Here is a 26,438-nt window from a genome sequence, read left to right as displayed (position 1 = left end):
TTCTTTCTTAAATTGGATGTACTGGCCAATTCAGTAGGTGTTTGATTACTTACTTGCTATTATCATAACAAGAAGCTTGAGGTTTTCTTGAGTTAACAAAGAAAGAGATTAACATTATTGTACCTAAACTGAACTATTAAAATAATAAACAACATGCCAACTTTCACTCTCACACAACACTAGTGGTTTACACACAAATAGGTTACAGAGGAGGGAAAGGTAGATTGATTGAGTTAGAGTCCATAAAAATAGAAGGATATACAGTCTATGAAGTTTGGTGATTTGGCTGCCTTCTGGCTAAATTCAGTGGTCCTGAGACTTTTAGTTTGAAGAGGTAGATAACTGGTTCGGTGGGTCTCTTGGAGGTAGTGATGCAGATGATTTCCTCCAACGGGGTTTTTGATTGTAGCCGGAGGATGCAAAGTTGGTCAGTCAACAAGCAGGATATTAAAGTTTTCAAACTGGAATGGAGAGAGAGAGAGAGAGAGGGGCCCCGGTTAGGGTTTGCTCATGTCAGAGTCCAGTTACTTCTCTTCTGCTGCAGAGAAAAACACCAGCTTTACAAAAACAGATGGGGAGGGGCTTGTAACATGACAATCAATCAGTGATTCAAACATAGCAGTTAGCAGTATTTCTCTGCTTGCTGAAAAGAACAGATAGTTCCTTTAAACTTCCTGGGTCTTGGTTCTTGCTGGGTAATGCACAGACATTTTGTCTCCCTCCTCATAGTCATTTGCAATGTAGGTTACAATATAGCAAACTACGTGATTATCCTAAGCTGCCAGCAGTCATCCTTTTGAAAATGCCTTTTTAAATTTCTTCGAAAAAAATTCAGATTTTCCGTCAGTGGACCAAAGAAAATTATCATTCAACAAAACACTCCTGTCAGGAGGCTCACTGGAGTGGGGCCTGAGAGGGAGATGGGCTGGCTAGTGTTACAGCACTCGCTGGCAGGGTGTCACGTTACTGTAACAGGGCCTAGGTGGCATGGGCATCATGCAGGCTGATGGGGGTCCTTGGTCTCAGGCTGAAGGGGTCTGGTTGCTGGCTGAAGCGGGTGATCATTGGTCACAGGCTTCCTATTGGCCACAATTTGATACATGGCTTGGGTGTTGGCGGCCCTTTAAACATGCCCCCAGCACCTTTATGACGTGGCCACACGTCAAGGCTCGCCTCTGGCCACTGAGTGGTCAGCCAACCAAGATTCCAATGGGAGCAGGAGTCAGAGTGGGAGCGCCTTCGCCACCCATTTCTGTCTTCCCTTTCCCGCTGGGTCCCATGAAAACCTGGCCCTCTCGTCAAAAGAACAGCAAGAAATTCAGGCCCATACCAGGGGCTCTGACCCCTGTTCAGTTCTGTGCTTTTTTTATTCATTCATCGGATGTGGGTTTCGCTGGCCAGGCCAGCATTTGTTGTCCACCCCTAACTGCTCTTGTGAACGTGGTGGTGATCTGCCTTCTTGAACCGCTGCAGTCCATCTGGTGCAGTTACACCCACAGTGCTGTTAGGAAGGGAGTACCAGATTTTGACCCAGCGACAGTGAAGGAACAGCAAAATAGTTCCAAGTCAGGATGGTGAGTGACTTGGAGGGAAACTTGCTAGTGGTGGTGTGGCAATATGTCTTTTGTCCTTGTCCATCGAGGTGGTAGAAGTCGCGGGTTTGGAAGGTGCTGTCGAAGGAGCCTTGGTGAATTGTTGCAGTGCATCTTGTAGATGGTGCACACTGCTGCCACTGTGTGTCGGTGGTGAAGGGAGTGAACGTTGAAGATGGTGGATGGGGTGCCAATCAAGCGAGCTGCATTGTCCTGGATGGTAACCAGCTACTTGAGTATTGTTGGAGCTGCATTCAACCAGGCAAGTGGAGAGTATTCCATCAGGTTCCTGACCTGTGCCTTGTAGATGGTGGACAGGCTTTGGGAGTCAGGACGTGAGTTACTTGTGCAGAATTCCCAGTCCCTGATATGCTCTTGTCGCCATAGTATTTATGTGGCTGGTCCTGTTCAGTTTCTGGTTAATGGTAACCTCCAGGATGTTGATAGTAGGGGATTCAGCAATGGTAATGCCATTGAATATTGCAGCACCAGCTTTCTGGCCATTTTTATGAATCAGATTTAAAATCCAAAACCCCAATGAAGAACTGTACTGTTTGGCAAGCTTGTGGGAGTGGCTTAGGGAATAGGATTGACTGGCAGGAGTTTTGAGCCAGGCTAACCTGACTAAGGTGCTTTCATATATGCAAATGGACAGGCTGGATGGAAGGAAACCCAAGCCGATTGACGTCATCACCATCTAACATGATTTCTGGGACCAATACCCGAGAGGTAACTCAATAAAGCACAGTCACGACTCAGTGTCAACCGAAACTGATGGAAGGCAGGAGATGGCCGTCCATTGTCTTCCAGGAGATAAGCCAGTTAAGCAAGATCTGTTTGAGATTGAAACCCATTACCTGCTAATGGGGGCCATCAACTCAGGAAACGACAGACTTCCAGTTATCAGAACTCATTGTCTCTCCAGATGCCAGGCCTGGGAGCGGGAAAATTAAATATCATTTTTCACAAAGGTTTCAAAGGTTATAAGGCACATTAATTTTGTCATGAACATTGATTTTAAACTGTTACTGGAATGGAGAAAGGACTTGTTAAACAGATCAGCCGTGGCTGGAAAAGACATTTGCATATTAACAGACAGTGTTTGGAAGGACAAAGCAGCCATTCCCTGACACATTCAACCCACAATGGACTTTTGATCACCAGACGTTGAAGGTGGGGGAGTTCACATTCCAGGTTGACTGCTAAGAACGCTGAATACACAAATGGACATGGTCAAAACAGCTAGTCACATGACTAACCTGCTGGGCAACCTGAGTTTTTTGAATTTGTACAAACAGTTTGGGCAGAGTGTCTGTTTGCTCCTGGACTGAGAAGAGCTCTCTCCTGTCTGCTCCCATCTCTTTCTCACAAGCCTCTGAATCCACTGAAGACACATGAACCCCAACAGAGAAAAGTCTCCTACAGCGAATAAGGTTTAAAAAGAATACTGGGCTCCAACGATCTACCTACAATCAAGGACTCTACAATGAGCTCGAAGAACTGTAACAAAAACTCTTCAGATATTGCCTCAGACTTTTCCACTTTATTTTTCTTCTGCTCTTTTGTGTCTCTATTTGCATGTGTGTATCACGTATGCATGCTAGCGTGGATGCATCATGTATCCATAGGCGTCAACTGAATTAGAGTTTAAGTTTAAGTTTAATAAATTTCAACTTTTCTTCTTTAAACCTATGAAAGCCTGTTTGTGCTGGGTTTTTTGCCTTATAATTGGAAAGTGGTGAACAAGGATTCACCAAGGGGGAGCTAAAAACACAGTGTGTTTAAAATTAAACCCTGTTACAGTAAGACCAGGTGAAGGCTGAGAAGGAACCCTAGACACATTTCTCACCTGGTTGTAACACAGGATAAACTTTACTGAATGATTATCTGAGTATAACCATTGCTAGTTGGCAGTACAAAGGTGAGAAAATTAGGTCAGAAGTTACAAGGAGGATGCAGCGAGGGAGAAAAGTGTACTGTGCATCTTCTGTATACTGAACTCATTTGCTAATAGACCTGTAGTTACATGTATTATTGTTCAGCCATATTTGTTGGAAGTGTCAGCTTCATATTTAGTTTTTGACCTACTAAAAATGGTAAAGGTGAGCCTCGCAATGTTACGGGCTGAGTTTTAAGAGCGTGCCGCAATTTGCGGTGCAACACTCTAAAAAAATCTCCGTGCATCCCGCATGGATGTGCTGTCCCTAAGCCCTCTGCAATTTTATGCACGGGGGCTCATTTAAATAGAGGGGACAGAGCAGCCGCCCCCCACGACGTAAGGGGGCGGCCGCCGCGTCCCCGGCAATGGCATCCGGCGCCACCGCGCAGGCGCCGGTGCCATTTTTAAAGGGCTTTAATTCCTTAGAAGGAATTTTAATATTTAAAGGTACAGAACGCTTTATTTCTTATTAACAAATAAAAATGATATGTATCCCTTCCCCAAACCCCCTAATGGTCATTTCATTGTCTGCTATTGAATAAACTTGCCTTTTTTCCCACCTGAACTTGCCCCCCAACCTTCTAACTTCTGTCCTTCAACCCTTTCCCACCATCCTCACGTCAAATAAAAATTGTTTTCCCCACTCCTCCACCCCTCCCGTCCTGAAAATTTTATTCCTCCCCCCACTCCGCCAGGTTCTCGCCGAAGGCACATGGAGTACGAACAGAGGCCGTAAAATCGGCGTGGGCTGGCTGCCGCCTGCAGGTAAGTTCATTTACATCTCTTTAATATTAATTTGAATATTAAGATTAAGGGGTGTGGGGGGGGTTGGTGGCTGGTGGTGCTGCACCAAAGTCCCCCCGCCACCGGTAATATGCGGCGGGCCCTTCTCGGCATCGTGGATTGAGGCGGGCCTCTCCCCGTAGGATTTTACCGGCCCCCACGCTGCGACCCGTGGCATTGAGGGGCCGGTAAAATTCAGCCCTACATCTTTAGCTGCAGCTTTACAATTTGTTTTTGCCACTCTCTTAAAGAAGAAGGCAACTCTGCTATCATCAGCTGATATATTTTAAGGCTCACACAGATTGTCCATTCCCAGTTTGCTACAACTGAGTGACTTGCTAGGCCACTTCAGAGTCAACCATGGGGGCTGGAGTCACATATAAGCCAGAACAGATAAGAACATCAGGTTTCCTTCCCTAAAGGAAAGGAGTGAACAATCTAACAGCTTTGGCCATTTTTACTGATGCCTCCTTTTTATTTCCAGTGTCTTTTAAACTGAATTCAAATTTGCAAACTGCCCTGGTCGGATTTGAACTCATATTCACATTAGTCCGGGCCTCTGGATTATTAGTCCAGTAATATAACCACTACTCTCCCGTACCCAATATATGAGAATAACAAAGGGAAATTGCCATTCTGAAGATGAATGCTGAAAGAGATCCAACTGTTAATTCCATATATCCTGTAAGAGATGGAAGATGACAAAACTCAATGGATCAGCCTGTAAAGCTGAATAATTATGACAATTAAAAAAGCCATGCGAGATATGGAGGAAATGATCTATTTATGGAGGATCTCTATGAATAAGCAGCTGGATGTGATGGCACTGAGTCACAAAGTTATCTTTTGCTTTAATGGTTCCTCAATTACGTTAAAATAATCATATTATATTTCACGACTGGTTGTCCAAGTGGATTCTTGTTTGTTGTCGTACGCATTCCAGGGGCTGAATTTAGCGGATCCTGGCGGATATGTGGGCCGATGCTGCTATTCACGTGGGTGACTGGCCCACGTGATCTTGCAGCAGGTGGGCACTTTGCATTATGGAGCCACAGTGCCAGGCCAATCACACGGCGGGTTGGGACGCAAGATGCCGAGTAAGGTGTTGGATGACTCCAGAGCAGGTGCTGGCACTATATTTAAAGCCCTGCCAGCCCGGTATGCATTGATTCCTTGGACTGATTTTCTGCTCGCCGTTCATTGTTGAGACTGGTATTGGAGTAATTCCTGGAACCACAACCACGCTCCCCCCCCACCCTCGGAGCCGGACACTGCAAGATGGCAGAGGCAAGAAGCAGGGTGGCCCAATGGTTTAGTGATGCCTGACTCCAGATTCTCCTCCAGCTGCAAGGGAAAGGCAGAAGGTCCTCTTCCCCAGTGATGGCAAGAAGAGGTCCTCCCACCTGACCAAGCAAGCCTGGAGGAATATTGCAGAGGAGGTCAGCAACCTCCCCACCCACCCCCCCCCCCCCCCCCCCCACCTCCCTGGACATGGGTACAATGTCGCAAGAGGGTCGATGACCTTCTTCGTTCTGCCAATGTGACTTATTCCATTCCTCCCTCCTTTATTTAGTGATTGCAAGTGGCTATGCAGGAGGAAGCAGGACATGGGGAGGGAGGCACTGTAACTGTGCTGGCAGAGGGAGTTAGGCATCACTTCATCCTGACAGATGCATGGCTACATTTCAGCCACAGGCCACCTTCTTTCACAGCTCACCCCATTAACGTCCCTGAGACTGGACAGCAGCATGAGCTGTATGTGAAAGCACAGTGGTGGACGAGGGGCTGACAGTCGCAGAACTGTCATGTTGATCTCTCGGCGAAGTATGATGATCTCCCTCTTTCCACTTGCAGGACAGGAAGGGCCATAACAGGTGGGAGACAGCTCGGGCTTACGGAGGCATTCCAGATCTTCAGCCTCTCCATAGCAGAGGAGGAGGCACTAGGATTAGCAGGGACCCCGGGCAGCTGCTCCATATCAGATGGTGAGACTGGAATCTCAGCGTAAGAAAGTGAGGATTGTCTTCCATTGATATACAGTTCACTTCTGGCGATCCAGATCATGCTTGGTTGGCATGAAGAGATCTACACAGCCTAGCCCACAGATGTTTGAGTTCTCTCATGCAGGTCGGCGTCTGCAGGAGACTCCAGCTGAAGGGGGACAGCCGTCAACCTCTGAGGAGCAACCGCAGTCAGTGGAAGCACCGTCCCATGACTCTCTTGCACCTTTCACCAGTGCCAATACTTTCACCTCAGTGGGGTTTCCGCTTGGCTTTAGAATCAGGGTCACAAACTGGTGAGAGCACCGCACACGCGCCCAAGCAGCTGGCTGAGGCTGAGACAGCCGAGGCCTCCGACAGTCGGAGGACTGTGGGTGGCCAGGATCATGCTGACGAGCCTGTGGCGTCGACAGCACCAGGCATGCCGGAGTTGCAGAGAGAGGTAAGGCAACAACTGGCGGAGATGCCAGAAGCAATGCGCAGCCGTGAGCGGACGATGGAGGAGTCCATCCATGCCATGAGTGCTGCCATGTCTCAGGCATATGAGCGTATGTCTTCCTCCATCAAGAGATTGGCGACCATCTTGGACAGCCAGATCCCACAGATGTGCACAGACCTGCACAACATCACCTTGGCCATGAGCACTATGCAGCAGTGGCAAGGCGAGAGAAGGACGAGGCTTCTGGAGTCCTCGCCAGCTCCTTGTCCTTCTCTGGTCAGCAGGGATGTTCAAGTGAGCCTTGAAAGGGAGGAGGAGAGTCTGACCTCCGCAACTGGGGACTCCCCTCAGGGCACTGAGTGTGGACACTGGTTCCTCAGCCCCTCCGCCAGTGAGCCCAGCTCCAGTAGCTGTGACACCTGAGGAAGTCCTGCAAATGTGCAGGAAACCCTCAGACAGCCAGGGCACTCCAGGCCTCAGGCAGCCAGAGGACGGCCGCTGAAGTCATCACTGGCCAAGGGGCAGCCTGATCAGTAGCAGCCTCCAGCCCAGCTGCTAGTGCAGGGGTTACACTTCGTAGAAGCACTTGTAAACGTATTAAGAAAAACACCGAGAGACATCTGGGGTGTCACGAGTGTTTGAAATTTGACATTTGCTTCATCATATAAAGTTCTTTTGCTCTTCTTGCAATTGACTTTCAATGTGGAAAATGATTATTCTATCATGTATTAATTGTGAGCTGCTGACTTCGCCCTTTCCTCTTTAGTGGATGCCAATGTAGGCACAGTCCTCATTTGATTAGCGTCTCCTGTGGGCCAAACGTGTGGTTCTGCTGGGTGCTAGGCACAGAACAGAAATAGAAAGGAGGCAACAGACTGCATGCACTGAGGTGAGTCTTTATTGATTTTACTCTGAGAGGCCATTATGTTGGCTGGAAGTAGGTAAATATGAGACTGTCTCTTGCCTCCTTGACCTGTCATTCAATGTGCCTGGCCTCCGGTGCAAGGGCTTCAACATCCAATGCTGCTTGTTCATCTCCCTCCTCTGCATCCTCTTCGCTGATGGAGGAGTGTTATTCACTCATGTCATCGTCATGAAAGGCCTCCCCTCTCTGCGATGCTAGATTGTGCAAAGCACAGCAGACCATCATGATATGCGAGACACTTGCTGGGACATACTGCAGGGCTCTACCTCATCGATCCAGGCAATGGAATCTCATCTTCAGCAGCCCAATGGTCTGCTCGATGGTCGGTTGGGTGGAGCCGTGGCGATTGTTGTATCTCTCCTCTGCTGCATTGCGATTGTTCCTCATGGGTGTCAGTAGCCATGTCTTCAATGGGTAGCCCTTGTCCCCGAGAATCCATCCCTGAAGGCCATCTTGGGGTCTGAAAAGCTGTGGGACCTGGGACTGTCGAAGTATGTAGGCTTTGTGGCTGCTTCCCAGGAAGCGGAGACACACCTGCAGGAAACACTTTTAGTGATTGTAGACCAGTTGAACGTTAATTGAATGGAAGCCCTTCCTGTTGATGAAGGCAGCTGGCTGGTCTGTTGGAGCCTTGATGGCCACATGCATGCTGTCCAACACACCCTGCACCTGGGGCATCCATCAAAGGCTCCAAAGCCGATGGCCCTCTCTGCCTGACTGTCAGGGTTGGTCTGGTAGTGCATATAGTTACCAGCCCTCTTGAACAGGGCATTGATGCAGCAGTGGGCTGCTACCTGGGAAACCCCACACATGTGCCCAGTGGATCCTTGGAATGATCCAGGTGTGTGAAAGTTTAGTGCGACAGTGATCTTCAGGGTCCTGGCATAGAGTGACCCTCGAATCCCATAGGTCACAACTTGTCCTGCAGCAGAGCACATAAGTTGGTGACGGCCTGCTTGGAGAGCTGTAGTCTTCACTGACAATGCTGCATGAACATTTGGAGGTAGCTGATTTGAGTCTGGTATACTCTCTGGCACAGGTGGGCCCTTCTTGGCATGGCTGGCTGCTGCTGATCTCATTGTGGAGCTTCAATGGCAGGCACAGCTACCTCCTGGCTCTCCCTCCATTGCACCACAGGGGTCAGCGTGCATGAGATCCATACCAGGTGATCACTGGGTCTCCAGAACGTTGTTGATGCAGAGACGCCACTGTCTTGTCAGCTGTGCCTTTGCTACTTCTCCCGGGAGACTCCGTGATGGCCCTCAGTGCCCACCCTTGCTGAGGCCGACCCTCTTATCCAGCAGTAGGTGCAATCAACCCTCTCACCCAACAGTTTAGACACCTGATACAGCCATCCTGCTCAGCTGGTACTCTCACCCATGACCCTGCTCATTCGGTACTCTCACCCAAGACCCTGCTCAGTCAGTATTCCCACCCGAGACCCTACTCACCTGGTACTCCCACTCGGGACCCTGCTCACCTGGTGCTCCCACTCGAGACCCTGCTCACCTGGTGCTCCCACTCGAGACCCTGCTCACCTGATACTCCCACTCGAGACCCTGCTCACCTGGTACTCCCACTCGAGACCCTGCTCACCTGGTACTCCCACCTGAGACCCTACTCACCTGGTGCTCCCACTCGAGACCCTGCTCACCTGGTACTCCCACTCGAGACCCTGCTCATCTGGTGCTCCCACTCGAGACCCTGCTCACCTGATACTCCCACTCGAGACCCTGCTCATCTGGTGCTCCCACTCGAGACCCTGCTCACCTGATACTCCCACTCGAGACCCTGCTCACCTGGTACTCCCACTCGAGACCCTGCTCACCTGGTACTCCCACTCGAGACCCTGCTCACCTGAGACTCCCACTCGAGACCCTGCTCACCTGAGACTCCCACTCGAGACCCTGCTCACCTGGTACTCCCACTCGAGACCCTGCTCACCTGGTACTCCCACTCGAGACCCTGCTCACCTGAGACTCCCACTCGAGACCCTGCTCACCTGAGACTCCCACTCGAGACCCTGCTCACCTGGTACTCCCACTCGAGACCCTGCTCACCTGATACTCCCACTCGAGACCCTACTCACCTGGTACTCCCACTCGAGACCCTGCTCACCTGGTGCTCCCACTCGAGACCCTGCTCACCTGGTGCTCCCACTCGAGACCCTGCTCACCTGGTACTCCCACCCGAGACCCTACTCACCTGGTGCTCCCACCAAGAACCTGCTCACCTGGTGCTCCCATCAAGAACCTGCTCACCTGGTGCTCCCACTCGAGACCCTGCTCACCTGGTGCTCCCACCAAGAACCTGCTCACCTGGTGCTCCCATCAAGAACCTGCTCACCAGGTACTCCCACTCGAGACCCTGCTCACCTGATACTCCCACTCGAGACCCTAATCACCTGGTACTCCCACTCGAGACCCTGCTCACCTGGTACTCCCACTCGAGACCCTGCTCACCTGATACTCCCACTCGAGACCCTAATCACCTGGTACTCCCACTCGAGACCCTACTCACCTGGTACTCCCACCTGAGACCCTGCTCACCTGGTACTCCCACCTGAGACCCTGCTCACCTGGTACTCCCACCCGAGACCCTACTCACCTGGTGCTCCCATCAAGAACCTGCTCACCTGGTACTCCCACTCGAGACCCTGCTCACCTGGTGCTCCCACTCGAGACCCTGCTCATCTGGTGCTCCCATCAAGAACCTGCTCACCTGGTACTCCCACTCGGGACCCTGCTCACCTGGTGCTCCCACTCGAGACCCTGCTCATCTGGTGCTCCCATCAAGAACCTGCTCACCTGGTACTCCCACTCGGGACCCTGCTCACCTGGTACTCCCACTCGAGACCCTGCTCACCTGGTACTCCCACTCGGGACCCTGCTCACCTGGTACTCCCACTCGGGACCCTGCTCACCTGGTACTCCCACTCGAGACCCTGCTCACCTGATACTCCCACCAAGACCCTGCTCACCTGGTACTCCCACCTGAGACCCTACTCACCTGGTGCTCCCACTCGAGACCCTGCTCATCTGGTGCTCCCATCAAGAACCTGCTCACCTGGTACTCCCACTCGGGACCCTGCTCACCTGGTACTCCCACTCGAGACCCTGCTCACCTGATACTCCCACCAAGACCCTGCTCACCTGGTACTCCCACCTGAGACCCTACTCACCTGGTGCTCCCACCCGAGACCCTACTCACCTGGTACTCCCACTCGAGACCCTGCACATCTGGTACTCCCACCAAGACCCTGCTCACCTGGTGCTCCCACCCGAGACCCTACTCACCTGGTGCTCCCACCCGAGACCCTGCTCACCTGGTGCTCCCACCCGAGACCCTGCTCACCTGGTACTCCCACCCGAGACCCTGCTCACCTGGTGCTCCCACTCGAGACCCTGCTCACCTGGTGCTCCCACCCGAGACCCTACTCACCTGGTACTCCCACCCGAGACCCTACTCACCTGGTACTCCCACTCGAGACCCTGCTCATCTGGTACTCCCACCCGAGACCCTACTCACCTGGTACTCCCACTCGAGACCCTGCACATCTGGTACTCCCACCAAGACCCTGCTCACCTGGTGCTCCCACCCGAGACCCTACTCACCTGGTGCTCCCACCCGAGACCCTGCTCACTTGGTACTCCCACCCGAGACCCTGCTCACCTGGTACTCCCACTCGAGACCCTGCTCACCTGATACTCCCACCCGAGACCCTGCTCACCTGGTACTCCCACTCGAGACCCTACTCACCTGGTACTCCCACCAAGACCCTGCTCACTTGGTACTCCCACTCGAGACCCTGCTCACCTGGTACTCCCACTCGAGACCCTGCTCACCTGGTACTCCCACCAAGACCCTGCTCACTTGGTACTCCCACTCGAGACCCTGCTCACCTGATACTCCCACCCGAGACCCTGCTCACCTGGTACTCCCACTCGAGACCCTGCTCACCTGATACTCCCACCCGAGACCCTGCTCACCTGGTACTCCCACTCGAGACCCTGCACATCTGGTGCTCCCACTCGAGACCCTGCTCACCTGGTGCTCCCACTCGAGACCCTGCTCACCTGGTGCTCCCACTCGAGACCCTACTCACCTGGTACTCCCACTCGAGACCCTACTCACCTGGTACTCCCACCAAGACCCTGCTCACTTGGTACTCCCACCCGAGACCCTGCTCACCTGGTACTCCCACCAAGACCCTGCTCACTTGGTACTCCCACCCGAGACCCTGCTCACCTGATACTCCCACCCGGACCCTACTCACCTGGTGCTCCCACCAAGACCCTGCTCACCTTGTACTCCCACTCGAGACCCTGCTCACCTGGTGCTCCCACCCGAAACCCTACTCACCCGGTGCTCCCACTCGCGACCCTGCTCACCTGATACTCCCACCCGAGACCCTACTCAACTGGTACTCCCACCCGAGACCCTGCTCACCTGGTGCTCCCACTCGAGACCCTACTCACCTGATACTCCCACCCGAGACCCTACTCAACTGGTACTCCCACCCGAGACCCTGCTCACCTGGTACTCCCACTCGAGACCCTGCTCACCTGATACTCCCACCCGAGACCCTACTCACTTGGTACTCCCACCCGAGACCCTGCTCACCTGGTACTCCCACTCGAGACCCTACTCACTTGGTACTCCCACCCGAGACCCTGCTCACCTGATACTCCCACCCGAGACCCTACTCACTTGGTACTCCCACCCGAGACCCTGCTCACCTGGTACTCCCACTCGAGACCCTACTCACCTGGTGCTCCCACTCGAGACCCTACTCACCTGGTACTCCCACTCGAGACCCTACTCACCTGGTACTCCCACCAAGACCCTGCTCACTTGGTGCTCCCACTCGAGACCCTACTCACCTGGTACTCCCACTCGAGACCCTACTCACCTGGTGCTCCCACTCGAGACCCTACTCACCTGGTACTCCCACTCGAGACCCTACTCACCTGGTACTCCCACCAAGACCCTGCTCACTTGGTACTCCCACTCGAGACCCTACTCACCTGGTACTCCCACCAAGACCCTGCTCACTTGGTACTCCCACCCGAGACCCTGCTCACCTGGTACTCCCACCTGAGACCCTGCTCACCTGGTACTCCCACTCGAGACCCTGCTCACCTGATACTCCCACCCGAGACCCTACTCAACTGGTACTCCCACTCGAGACCCTACTCACCTGGTGCTCCCACTCGAGACCCTACTCACCTGGTACTCCCACTCGAGACCCTACTCACCTGGTACTCCCACCAAGACCCTGCTCACTTGGTACTCCCACCCGAGACCCTGCTCACCTGGTACTCCCACTCGAGACCCTGCTCACCTGGTACTCCCACCAAGACCCTGCTCACTTGGTACTCCCACCCGAGACCCTGCTCACCTGGTACTCCCACCCGGACCCTACTCACCTGATACTCCCACCAAGACCCTGCTCACCTGGTACTCCCACCCGAGACCCTACTCAACTGGTACTCCCACCCGAGACCCTGCTCACCTGGTACTCCCACTCGAGACCCTGCTCACCTGGTACTCCCACCAAGACCCTGCTCACCTGGTACTCCCACTCGAGACCCTGCTCACCTGGTACTCCCACTCGAGACCCTGCTCACCTGGTACTCCCACTCGAGACCCTGCTCACCTGGTACTCCCACCCGAGACCCTACTCAACTGGTACTCCCACCCGAGACCCTGCTCAACTGGTACTCCCACCCGAGACCCTGCTCACCTGGTACTCCCACCAAGACCCTGCTCACCTGGTACTCCCACTCGCGACCCTGTTCACCTGGTACTCCCACTCGAGACCCTGCTCACCTGATACTCCCACCCGAGACCCTACTCAACTGGTACTCCCACTCGAGACCCTACTCACCTGGTGCTCCCACTCGAGACCCTACTCACCTGGTACTCCCACTCGAGACCCTACTCACCTGGTACTCCCACCAAGACCCTGCTCACTTGGTACTCCCACCCGAGACCCTGCTCACCTGGTACTCCCACTCGAGACCCTGCTCACCTGGTACTCCCACCAAGACCCTGCTCACCTGGTACTCCCACTCGAGACCCTGCTCACCTGGTACTCCCACGAGACCCTGCTCACTTGGTACTCCCACCCGAGACCCTACTCACCTGGTACTCCCACCAAGACCCTGCTCACTTGGTACTCCCACGAGACCCTGCTCACTTGGTACTCCCACCCGAGACCCTACTCACCTGGTACTCCCACCAAGACCCTGCTCACTTGGTACTCCCACCCGAGACCCTACTCACCTGGTACTCCCACCAAGACCCTGCTCACTTGGTACTCCCACCCGAGACCCTGCTCACCTGATACTCCCACCCGGACCCTACTCACCTGGTGCTCCCACCAAGACCCTGCTCACCTTGTACTCCCACTCGAGACCCTGCTCACCTTGTACTCCCACTCGAGACCCTGCTCACCTGGTGCTCCCACCAAGACCCTGCTCATCTGGTACTCCCACTCGAGACCCTGCTCACTTGGTACTCCCACGAGACCCTGCTCATCTAGTACTCCCACCCGAAACCCTACTCACCCGGTGCTCCCACTCGCGACCCTGCTCACCTGGTACTCCCACCTGAGACCCTGCTCACCTGGTACTCCCACTCGAGACCCTACTCACCTGGTACTCCCACCTGAGACCCTGCTCACCTGGTACTCCCACTCGAGACCCTACTCACCTGGTACTCCCACCAAGACCCTGCTCACTTGGTACTCCCACCCGAGACCCTGCTCACCTGGTACTCCCACTCGAGACCCTGCTCACCTGGTACTCCCACCCGAGACCCTACTCACCTGGTACTCCCACTCGAGACCCTACTCACCTGGTACTCCCACCAAGACCCTGCTCACTTGGTACTCCCACCCGAGACCCTGCTCACCTGGTACTCCCACTCGAGACCCTGCTCACCTGGTACTCCCACCAAGACCCTGCTCACCTGGTACTCCCACTCGAGACCCTGCTCACCTGGTACTCCCACGAGACCCTGCTCACTTGGTACTCCCACCCGAGACCCTACTCACCTGGTACTCCCACCAAGACCCTGCTCACTTGGTACTCCCACCCGAGACCCTGCTCACCTGATACTCCCACCCGGACCCTACTCACCTGGTACTCCCACCCGAGACCCTACTCACCTGGTACTGCCACTCGAGACCCTGCACACCTGATACTCCCACCCGAGACCCTACTCACCTGGTGCTCCCACTCGAGACCCTGCTCACCTGGTACTCCCACTCGAGACCCTGCACACCTGATACTCCCACCCGAGACCCTACTCACCTGGTACTCCCACTCGAGACCCTACTCACCTGGTACTCCCACCCGAGGCCCTACTCACCTGGTACTCCCACTCGAGACCCTGCACACCTGATACTCCCACCCGAGACCCTGCTCACCTGGTACTCCCACTCGAGACCCTGCACACCTGATACTCCCACCCGAGACCCTACTCACCTGGTACTTCCACTCGAGACCCTGCACACCTGATACTCCCACCCGAGACCCTACTCACCTGGTACTCCCACTCGAGACCCTACTCACCTGGTACTCCCACCCGAGACCCTACTCACCTGGTACTCCCACTCGAGACCCTACTCACCTGGTACTCCCACTCGAGACCCTGCTCACCTGATACTCCCACCCGAGACCCTACTCACCTGGTACTCCCACTCGAGACCCTACTCACCTGGTACTCCCACCCGAGGCCCTACTCACCTGGTACTCCCACTCGAGACCCTGCACACCTGATACTCCCACCCGAGACCCTGCTCACCTGGTACTCCCACTCGAGACCCTGCACACCTGATACTCCCACCCGAGACCCTACTCACCTGGTGCTCCCACTCGAGACCCTGCTCACCTGGTGCTCCCACTCGAGACCCTGCTCACCTGGTACTCCAACTCGAGACCCTGCTCACCTGGTGCTCCCACTCGAGACCCTACTCACCTGGTACTCCCACTCGAGACCCTGCTCACCTGGTACTCCCACTCGAGACCCTGCTCACCTGGTACTCCCACCCGAGACCCTACTCACCTGGTACTCCAACTCGGGACCCTGCTCACCTGGTACTCCCACTCGAGACCCTGCTCACCTGGTACTCCCACTCGAGACCCTACTCACCTGGTACTCCCACTCGAGACCCTGCTCACCTGGTACTCCCACTCGAGACCCTGCTCACCTGGTACTCCCACTCGAGACCCTACTCACCTGGTACTCCCACTCGAGACCCTGCTCACCTGGTACTCCCACCAAGACCCTGCTCACCTGGTGCTCCCACTCGAGACCCTGCTCACCTGGTACTCCCACTCGAGACCCTGCTCACCCGGTGCTCCCACTCGCGACCCTACTCACCTGGTACTCCCACCCGAGACCCTGCTCACCTGGTACTCCCACCTGAGACCCTACTCACCTGGTACTCCAACTCGGGACCCTGCTCATCTGGTACTCCCACTCGAGACCCTACTCACCTGGTACTCCAACTCGGGACCCTGCTCATCTGGTACTCCCACTCGAGACCCTGCTCACCCGGTGCTCCCACTCGCGACCCTACTCACCTGGTACTCCCACCCGAGACCCTGCTCACCTGGTACTCCAACTCGGGACCCTGCTCATCTGGTACTCCCACTTGAGACCCTACTCACCTGGTACTCCAACTCGGGACCCTGCTCATCTGGTACTCCCACTCGAGACCCTACTCACCTGGTACTCCCACTCGAGACCCTGCTCACCTGGTGCTCCCACCAAGACCCTGCCCTGCTCACCTGGTACTCCCATTCGAGACCCTGCTCATCTGGTGCTCCCACTTGAGACCCTGCTCACGTGTTACTCCCACCTGAGACCACGCTCAACCGGCACACCCACCCGAGACAATGACCCCCCCCAACACCCCCCCCTTGCAGAGCACCCGAGCTCACGAACCCCCCTTGCAGAACGCACAGCACTGTAGACTGACCCCCCTCGTCCCCTATGCAGCGCTGGTCATGGCGGCCTACCTGTTGCGACATTGAGACATCGCCTCATTGCTGCCAGCTTTCAATGAGCAGGAATCCAAAGGCACGTGAGGGTATACGAACATACGAGCATATGAATTAGGAGCAGCAGTAGGCCACTCGGCCCCTTGAGCCTGCTCTACCATTCAACAAGGTCATGGCTGATCTGATTGTAACCTCAACTCCACATTCCCACCTACCCCCGATAACCTTTCACCCACTTGCTTATCAGGAATCTATCTACCTCTGCCTTAAAAATACTTAAAGACTCTGCTTCCACTGTGTCTTGAGGAAGAGAATTCCAAAGACTCTCTGATGGAAAAGATTTCTCCTCATCTCTGTCTTAAAATGGACGACACCTTATTTTTAAATAGCGACCCCTAGTTCTAGATTCTCCCACAAGAGGAAGCATCCTTTCCACATCCACCCTGTCAAGACCCCTCAGAATCTTATATGTTCAATCAAATCACCTCTTACTCTTCTAAGCTCCAGCAGATACAAGCCTAGCCTATCCAACCTTTCTTCATAAGACAACCAACCCATTCCAGGTACTAGTCTATTAAACCTTCTCTGAACTGCTTCCAACGTATTTACATCCTTCCTTAAATAAGGAGACCAATACTGTACACAAGACTCCACCTGTGGTCTCACCAATGTCCTGTATAACTGAAGAAAACCTCCCTACTTTTGTATTTAATTCCCCTCGTAATAAACAATAACTTTCTATTAGATTTCCTAATTACGTGCTGTACCTGCATACTAACCTTTTGAGATTCATGCACTGGGACACCCAGATCCCTCTGCATCTCAGAGCTCTGCAATCTCTCACCATTTAGATAATATGCTTCTTTTTTATTCTTCCTGCCAAAATGGACTATTTCACATTTTCCCACATTATACTCCATTTGCCAGGTCTTTGCCCACTCACTTAACCTATCTATATCCCTTTGTAGCCTCCTTATGTCCTCTTCACAACTTATTTTTCTATCTATCTTTGTGTCATCAGCAAATTTAGCAACTATACCGTCGGTCCCTTCATCTAAGTTATTTATATAGATTGTAAAAAGTTGAGGACCCAGCACTAATCCCTTTGCCACCACTTGTTACATCTTGCCAACCAGAAAATGACCCATTTATGCCTACTCTCTGTTTCCTGTTATCTAGCCAATCTTCTATCCATGCCAATATGTTACCCTCTACATCATGAGCTTTTATTTTCCGCAATAACCTTTGATGTGGCACCTTATCAAATGTCTTCTGGAAATCTAAGTACACTACATCCACAGCACATGTTACTTCTTCAAAGAACTGCAATAAATTGGTTAAGAATGATTTCACTTTCACAAAACCGTGTTGACTCTGCCTGATTACCTTGAATTTTTCTAAATGTCCTGCTATAACGTCTTTAATAATAACTTTTAACATTTTCCCTATAACAGATGTTAAGCTAACTGGCCTGTAGTTTCCTGCTTTCTGTCTCCTTCTCTTTTTAAATAAAGGAGTTACATTGGTTATTTTCCAATCTAATGGAACCTTCCCCAAATCTAGGGAATTTTGGAAAATTAAAACCAACGCATCAACTATCTCACTAGCTACTTCTTTTAAGACGCTAGGATGAAGTCCATCAGGACCCTGGGACTTATTAGCCCGCAACTCCAATATTTTGCTCAGTTCCACTTCCCTTGTGATTGTAATTTTCTTGAGTTCCTCCCTCCCTTTCTTTTCCTGATTTACAGCTATTTCTGGGATGTTACTTGTATCCTCTATAGTGAAGACCGATGCAAAATACCTGTTAATTCAGCTGCTACCTCCTTATTTTCCATTAGTAATTCCCCAGACTCACTTTCTATAGGATCAATGCTCACATTGTTAACTCTTCTTTTTTAAATATCTATAGAAACTCTTACTATCTGTTTTTATATTTCTAGCTAGCTTTCTCTCGTATTCTAATTTTTCCCTCCTTAATCTTTTATTCTTTTCTGCTTTTTTTATTCTGTCCAATCTTCTGACCTGCCATCCATCTTTGCGCAATTATATGCTTTTTCTTTAAATTTGATGCTATCTTTAACTTTTTTCGTTAACCACGGATGGTGGGTCCTCCACTTGAAATTCTTTCTTTCTCGTTGGAATGTATTTGTTCTGTGTATTCTGAAATATCCCCTTAAATGTCTGCCACTGCATCTCTATTTACCTATCACTTAACCTAATTTGCCAGTTCACTTTCGCTAGCTCTGCTTTCATGCCTTCATAATTGCCTTTATTTAAGTTTAAAATACTAGTCTTAGACACTCTCTTCTCTCCCTCAAACCGATTGTAAAATTCAATCATATGATCGCTGCTGCCTAGGGGTGCCTTCACTATGAGGTCATTAATTAATCCTATTCTGTTGCACAATATCAGGTCTTGTATAGTCTGCCCTCTGGTTGGCTCCAGAATGTGCTGTTCTAATAAACTATCCAGAAAACATTCTCATCTAGGCTACCTTTGCCCATCTGATTTTTGCAGTCTATATGTAGATTAAAATTCCCCCATGATTATTGCCATACCTTTCTGACAAGCTCCCGCTATTTCTTCCTTTATACCATGGTCTACCATGTGGTTACTGTTAGGTGGCCTGTACACCACTCCCACAAGTGACTTCTTGCCTTTATTATTTCTCATCTCAACCCAAACCGCTTCTACATCCTAATATAAAAGCAAAATACTGCGGATGCTGGAAATCTGAAATAAAAACAAGAAATGCTGGAACCACTCAGCAGGTCTGGCAGCATCTGTGAAAAGAGAAGCAGAGTTAACGTTTCGGGTCAGTGACCCTTCTTCGGAACCCGAAGTTCCACTTAATTCCAACCCCCCATTAAATTGCGATGAATTACATGCTAATGTATTCAAAGTAATTGTTCAGCAATTTAAATTGCAGTCCCATTGCATTGGGGCTGTGTCACCATCTTGGTGGTTTCCCACTGCTGACTAAATCCGGAACTGACGTCACCACGTTGGATTTCTGGGCAGGTGCGTTGGATGCGATTCTCCGGTTCCCCAACGCCACCATTCCCGCTCCAAACACTGCACTCAATTCAGCCCCAGATTTGCAATGAGATACTATTTTGTAATTCATTCCTGGGATGTGGGCGTCACTGGTAAGGCCAGCATTTATGGTCCATCCTGAATTGCCCTTGAGAAAATGGTTGCAAGCCTTCTTGATTACCATTGAGTGGCTTGCTAGGCCATTTTAGAGAGCAGTGAAGAGTCAACTGCATTGCTGAAAGCCTGAAGTGACCTAAATCCCAGCAAAGCCAATAGAATGCTAAATTATACAGAGAACTGGATGCAGTGCACAAAGTGTGGCCATGACTTTCTTTGACTTATATTCTACTGTTTTGATTTATGTGGAAAAAATAGCCTCAACATCATTGTTTGATGCAAATTTCAATAGAATGACTATAATTTGAAGTTGCAAGTTCAATATTTTATTGTATATACATGGCACCAATTGCATTACACACTTTTTACATCCTCAAAAAAGGCTTATATATTCTCAGATGCTAACAGAGCCGAGCAAAAGTACCCAATCTTGTTACATGTCGTGTCACGTGACACAGAATATTAATCTTTTTACATTTGTTAAATATGAAATTTAAAAATTAAGACAGCGAAATATCAGGAAATGTACAGTAAACTTGCTAGGGATAACACTGTTTCATGTGATCATGACATAAAGACCACCAAACAAATTCCAGACACAAAAAACAGGTGGAAAGGAAATGCATTTCTATTATTGGAATTGGTACAAAGTTGAAAGCAAAACACATTCAGTGCCACATGAATTCATCATAACAGAAATTCTGAAAGGAAAAGCTGCCTTTTTACTTTCTGTATTACCTGAGCTCTCCAGAGTCTCCCTCTATTCCTATGACTGATTTGTAATATTCAGATCCCATCATTCAAAAATAACACCAATTCATTAATGGGAAAGCATCCCAACACTTCAGTGCGAGAAATGATGAACAGCTCATAGTTCTGTATATCTCAGATATATGGTGTAACCTACAGCAAAATTTCTAGATGTCTTTTCAAAAATAATCGGATGTGTGAGCATCAAGAAAATCAATGGTGGGTGCACAGCACTGAAAGGCAATGTTGTCCTAAGAAGAAGCTAAAGGGCCCTACGGTGAGTGGGGGGCCTGAAGATCTATGGGCTGAAATTGCAATGGTTATGCCAGGATCCTGGTCATTGGCACCCTCCAGTGCTGACCTGGCCAGAGTTTGTGAGGTTAGTGGGTTGGCACATAATTAGCATGCGGCTCAGTAATCCCTTGGGGGCCTGCTATCGGGACACCGGTGGGCGATATCAGGTCGGGCATCTTGGACACCCCTTTGATGCCCAAGACCCATCTGATCCAACCTTCAGGCAGGCTTTTAAATGGACACCCAGTGTTCCTGCCCAAAATAGGCTACTTAAACAGGCAAATTCATGTTGTCATGCTAGGCCCCCAACTGCCAAGAACGAGGCACATTAATTTTGTCATGAACATTGATTTTGAACTGTTACTGGAGTGAAGAAAGAACTTGTTAAACAGATCAGCCTTGGCTGGAAAAGACATTTGCATATTAACAGATAGTGTTTAGAAGGACAAAGCAGCCATTCCCTGACACATTCAACCCAAAATGGACTTTTAATCACCAGACATGGAAGGTGGGGGAGCTCGCATTCCAGGTTGACTGCTAAGATGGCCGAATACACAAATGGACATGGTCAAACCAACTAGTCACATGACTAACCTGCTGGGCAACCTGAGTTTTTTGAATTTGTACAAACACTTTGGGCAGAGTGTCTGTTTGCTCCTGGACTGATTTCCTGTCTGCTCGCATCTCTTTCTCACAAGCCTCTGAATCCCATGAGAACACATGAGGTACACATGAACCCCAAGAGAAAAAAGTCTCCTGAAGCAAACAAGGTTTAAGAAGAATACTGGGCCCCAACGAAAAGCAAGATCTACCTACAATCAAGGACTCTACAGTGAGCTCGAAGAACCGTTAGAACAACTCTTCAAATATTGCCTCAAACCATTCCACTTTATTTTTCTTCTGTTCTTTTCTGCCTCTATTTGCATATGTATCGCGTATGCATGCATAAAGTCGTGGGCACGTCACATGTCCATAGGCGCCAACTGAATTAGAGTTTAAGTTTAAGTTTAATAAATTTCAACTCTTCTTCTATAAATCTATGAAAGCCTGTTTGTGCTTGTTTCTTTGCCTTATAATTGGAAAGTGGTGAATAAGGATTCACCAAGGGGGGGGGAGAAAACGGCCCGCCCACCCGAAGCCAATCAATGGCCACTTAATGGGCACTTAAGCACCCTCGCCTGCCTCCACGGGTATTTTACCCATGACAAGCGGGCATGCTGGGGACGTGAAAAGCTGCCCAGTGATAGCTGCCTGCCTTTCCGCACAGGGTGCCTGATTGAGGGCCACCCCCGCCTCCCAACCCACCCCCGGGACCCAAGACACCCCCCCTCCCCGCAAACGACTACCCTTGTCTCGCCACCATGACTGATCACCCTCCCGGCGAGGCAAGCCCAACTAACCTGAAGTCCTGGCTCCATGGCGTTGGCTGGGCTGCAGTCCCAGCAGTGACCACCGCTCCTGGAGCTGATGGGACGAAGAGCAGCCAGTCCGCTGATTGGCTGGCAGCTCGCTGAAGCGGGACCTCCTCCCTCAAGCGGGTGGAAGTCCCGCCTTGGGACTATTAAAGCCCGGGGACCCTTAAGATACGGGTTGGATCCCCGGGCTACGCGGAAGCGGGATCACCACCGACTTTTATGTCCGTGGCCAAATCCCGTCTGCCTTGGGTAAAATCCAGCCCTAGGCTTCAGTTGAAGGCTTAACCAGCAGTTCTTAAAGGGACTGTTGGAGGCTGGCCCAAAAGCGGCTGGAAAGTTTTTGGTGGGGGTCGGTTGGGGGATTTATCATGTTAACAGCCTTCAGCGTGAATCACAGAATAATACAGTGCAGAAGAGGCCCTTCGGCCCATCGAGTCTGCACCGATGCATTAAAACATCTGACCTGTCTACCTAATCCCATTTGCCAGCACTTGGCCCATAGCCTTGAATGTTATGATGTGCCAAGTGCTCATCCAGGTACTTTTTAAAGGATGCGAGGCAACCTGCCTCTACCACCCTCCCAGGCAGGGCATTCCAGACCGTCACCACCCTCTGGGTAAAAAAGTTCTTCCTCAAGTCCCCCTTAAACCTCCTGCCCCTCACCTTAAACTTGTGACCCCTCGTAACTGACCCTTCAACTAAGGGGAACAGCTGCTCCCTATCCACCCTGTCCATGCCCCTCATAACCTTGTACACCTTGATCAGGTCACCCCTCAGTCTTCTCTGCTCCAGCGAAAACAACCCAAGCCTATCCAACCTCTCTTCACAGCTTAAATGTTCCATCGCAGGCAACATCCTGGTGAATCGCCTCTGCACCCCCTCCAATGCAATCACATGCTTCCTATAAAAGTTTAGGGGGGATATGCGTGGAAAGTTCTTTACGTAGAGGGTGGTGGGTGCCTGGAACGCGTTGCCAGCGGAGGTGGTAGACGCGGGCACGATAGCGTCTTTTAAGATGTATCTAGACAGATACATGAATGGGCAGGAAGCAAAGAGATACAGTCCCTTAGAAAATAGGCGACAGGTTTAGATAGAGGATCTGGATCGGCGCAGGCTTGGAGGGCCGAAGGGCCTGTTCCTGTGCTGTAATTTTCTTTGTCCTTTGTTCTTTAATGTGGCGACCAGAATTGCACACAGTACTCCAGCTGTGGCCTTACCAAAGTTCTATACAACTCCAACATGACCTCAAAAACAAGAAATGCTGGAATCACTCAGCAGGTCTGGCAGCATCTGTGGAAAGAGAAGCAGAGTTAACGTTTCGGGTCAGTGACCCGAAACGTTAACTCTGCTTCTCTTTCCACAGATGCTGCCAGACCTGCTGAGTGATTCCAGCATTTCTTGTTTTTGTTTCAGATTTCCAGCATCCGCAGTATTTTGCTTTTATCCAACATGACCTCCCTGCTTTTGTAATCTATGCCTCGATTGATAAAGGCAAGTGTCCCATATGCCTTTTTCACCACCCTATAACCTGCCCTTCTGCCTTCAGAGATCTATGGACAAACACGCCAAGGTCCCTTTGTTCCTCGGAGCTTCCCAGTGTCAGGCTATTCATTGAATACTCCCGTGTCACATTACTCCTTCCAAAGTGTATCACCTCACACTTTTCAGCGTGAAGAAGCATTAATTTCCTTGCATTGGGATGGATTCAAATTCAGATTACCAAGGAATATCAGGTATTTCAGTCCTACTTCCCTTACTGGTGTGTTCATATTTTACAGCACGGTGCTTCAGCCAAGCATGCAATCTAATCTATTTTAAATTTGAATTTATTTATTGATACAGCACTGAAACAGGCCCTTCGGCCCACCGAGTCTGTGCCGACCAACAACCACTCATTTATACTAATCCTACATTAATCCCATATTCTCTACCACATCCCCACCATTCTCCTACCACTTACCTACACTAGGGGCAATTTACAATGGCCAATTTACCTATCAACCTGCAAGTCTTTTGGAGGTGGGAGGAAACCGGAGCACCCGGTGGAAACCCACTCAGACACAGGGAGAACTTGCAAACTCCGCACAGGCAGTACCCAGAACTGAACCCGGGTCACTGGAGATGTGAGGCTGCGGTGCTAACCACTGCGCCACTGTGCCGCCCATGGGAATGGGAAAATAAAACCTGCATCCTTTAAAGACTCTTAGCTATGATGTCCCGTTGACACGTATGGTAACCCTACTGCTTCAAAAGCAAAACTATTGTAACAAAGTGGGGTCAAACGTAACTTTTGAGAGACCTTGTCAAGTTGGGCCGCAAGTAGATTGAAGCCGAGAGGGTGTGGTGTGGGGTGACTCTGGGTTGGCAGCAGCCTGTGGTATTTTTGTGGAGCACTTCTGCTCCTTATGGCGTCACAAAAATAAAGTGTAAAAGTTCTGTAGTGCTTGTTGAGTGGCTGTTTGGGGGCCGCTGGTAAGGCCATTCAATAACTAATCTGAACATTTGGACCCAAATTTTACATCAGGATTCTACAACTGCTGTAGCACCCTGATTTGCATTGTATAACAGCCTCACACCAGTTCATTTACATACTGCCTGAGTGTGGCATCAGCAGGGCCTGGAGTGTCAGTGGGGCGGTTTTCCCTCCCCTGCTTTACAATGCCTGGCTGCTTTTTCTTCAGGAGCCCGAGCAAAACTAGAGTTAATGGGAATCAGGGGGAAAACTCTCTGCTGGTTGGAGTCGTACCTAGCAAAAAGGAAGATGGTTGTGGTTGTTGGAGGTCAATCATCTCAACTCCAGGACATCACTGCAGGAGTTTCTCAGGGTAGTGTCCTAGGCTGCTTCAGCAATGACCTTCCTTCCATCATAAGGTCAGAAGTGGGGATGTTCACTGATGATTGCACAATGTTCAGCACCATTTGCGACTCCTCAGATACTGAAGCAGTCCGTGTAGAAATGCAGCAAGACCTGGACAATATCCAGGCTTGGGCTGATAAGTGGCAAGTAACATTTGCACCACACAAGTGCCAGGCAATGACCATCTCCAAGAAGACAGAATCTAGCCATCTCCCCTTGACATTCAATGGCATTACGATCGCTGAATCCCCCACGAACACCTGGGGGTTACCATTGACCAGAAAACTGAACTGGAGTAGCCATATAAATACTATGGCTACAAGAGCAGTTCAGAGGCTAGAAATCCTGAGGCGAGTAACTCACCTCCTGACTTCCCACAGCCTATCCACCATCTACAAGCTACAAGTCAGGAGTGTGATGGAATATTCTCCACTTGCCTGGATGGGTGCAGCCCCCAACAACATTCAAGAAGCTCGACACCATCCAGGACAAAGCAACCCGCTTGATTGGCACCCCATCCACAAACATTTGCTCCTTCCACCACTGATGCACAGCGGCAGCAGTGCGTACCATCTACAAGATGCACTGCAGCGACTTACCAAGACTCCTTCGACAGCACCTTCCAAACCTGCAACCTCTACCAACTAGAATGTCAAGGGCAGCAAATGCATGGGAACACCACCACCTGCAAGTTCCCCTCCAAGCCACACACCATCCTGACTTGGAACTATATCGCCGTTCCTTCACTGTTGCTGGGTCAAAATCCTGGAACTCCCTTCCTAACAGCACTGTAGGTGTACCTACCCCACACGGACTGCAGCGGTTCAAGAAGGCAGCTCACCACCACCCTCTCAAGGGCAATTAGGGATGGGCAATAAATGCTGGCCCAGCCAGTGATGCCCACATCCCCGGAAAGAATGAAAAAAAACCAAATAGCTGTGAGTTGAATTTCTCCCTTCTTTTGGTAGTGATTTCAGTGGCTTTTCTCTGGCTGGTTTCTGTAAAGCACTTGATCAACTATTCAACTTCAAACCCCAATTGTAGCAATACAATTCTCAAACAGGCCCCCACTACGAGCTTCGGTCTCAGTTACTGTTTCACCTGTGGTCCACACAAAGTCCCAGAGTTCAGGCAATCTTAAAAAAAGATTGTTGTGCTTCAATGGTCATCTCACTGCTTGGTTTCAGTTCACTCCTGTCCAGATTAGTTAGTGACACAAAAATATTTACCTCAGTAATAAGCTGCACTGATCCAGATAGATGGAGGCTGTTTTT

The sequence above is a fragment of the Heterodontus francisci genome, chromosome 2 (genome assembly GCF_036365525.1).
Source record: "Heterodontus francisci isolate sHetFra1 chromosome 2, sHetFra1.hap1, whole genome shotgun sequence".
In the NCBI taxonomy this organism is placed as follows: domain Eukaryota; kingdom Metazoa; phylum Chordata; class Chondrichthyes; order Heterodontiformes; family Heterodontidae; genus Heterodontus; species Heterodontus francisci.
Note: the sequence above shows the minus strand (reverse complement) of the source record.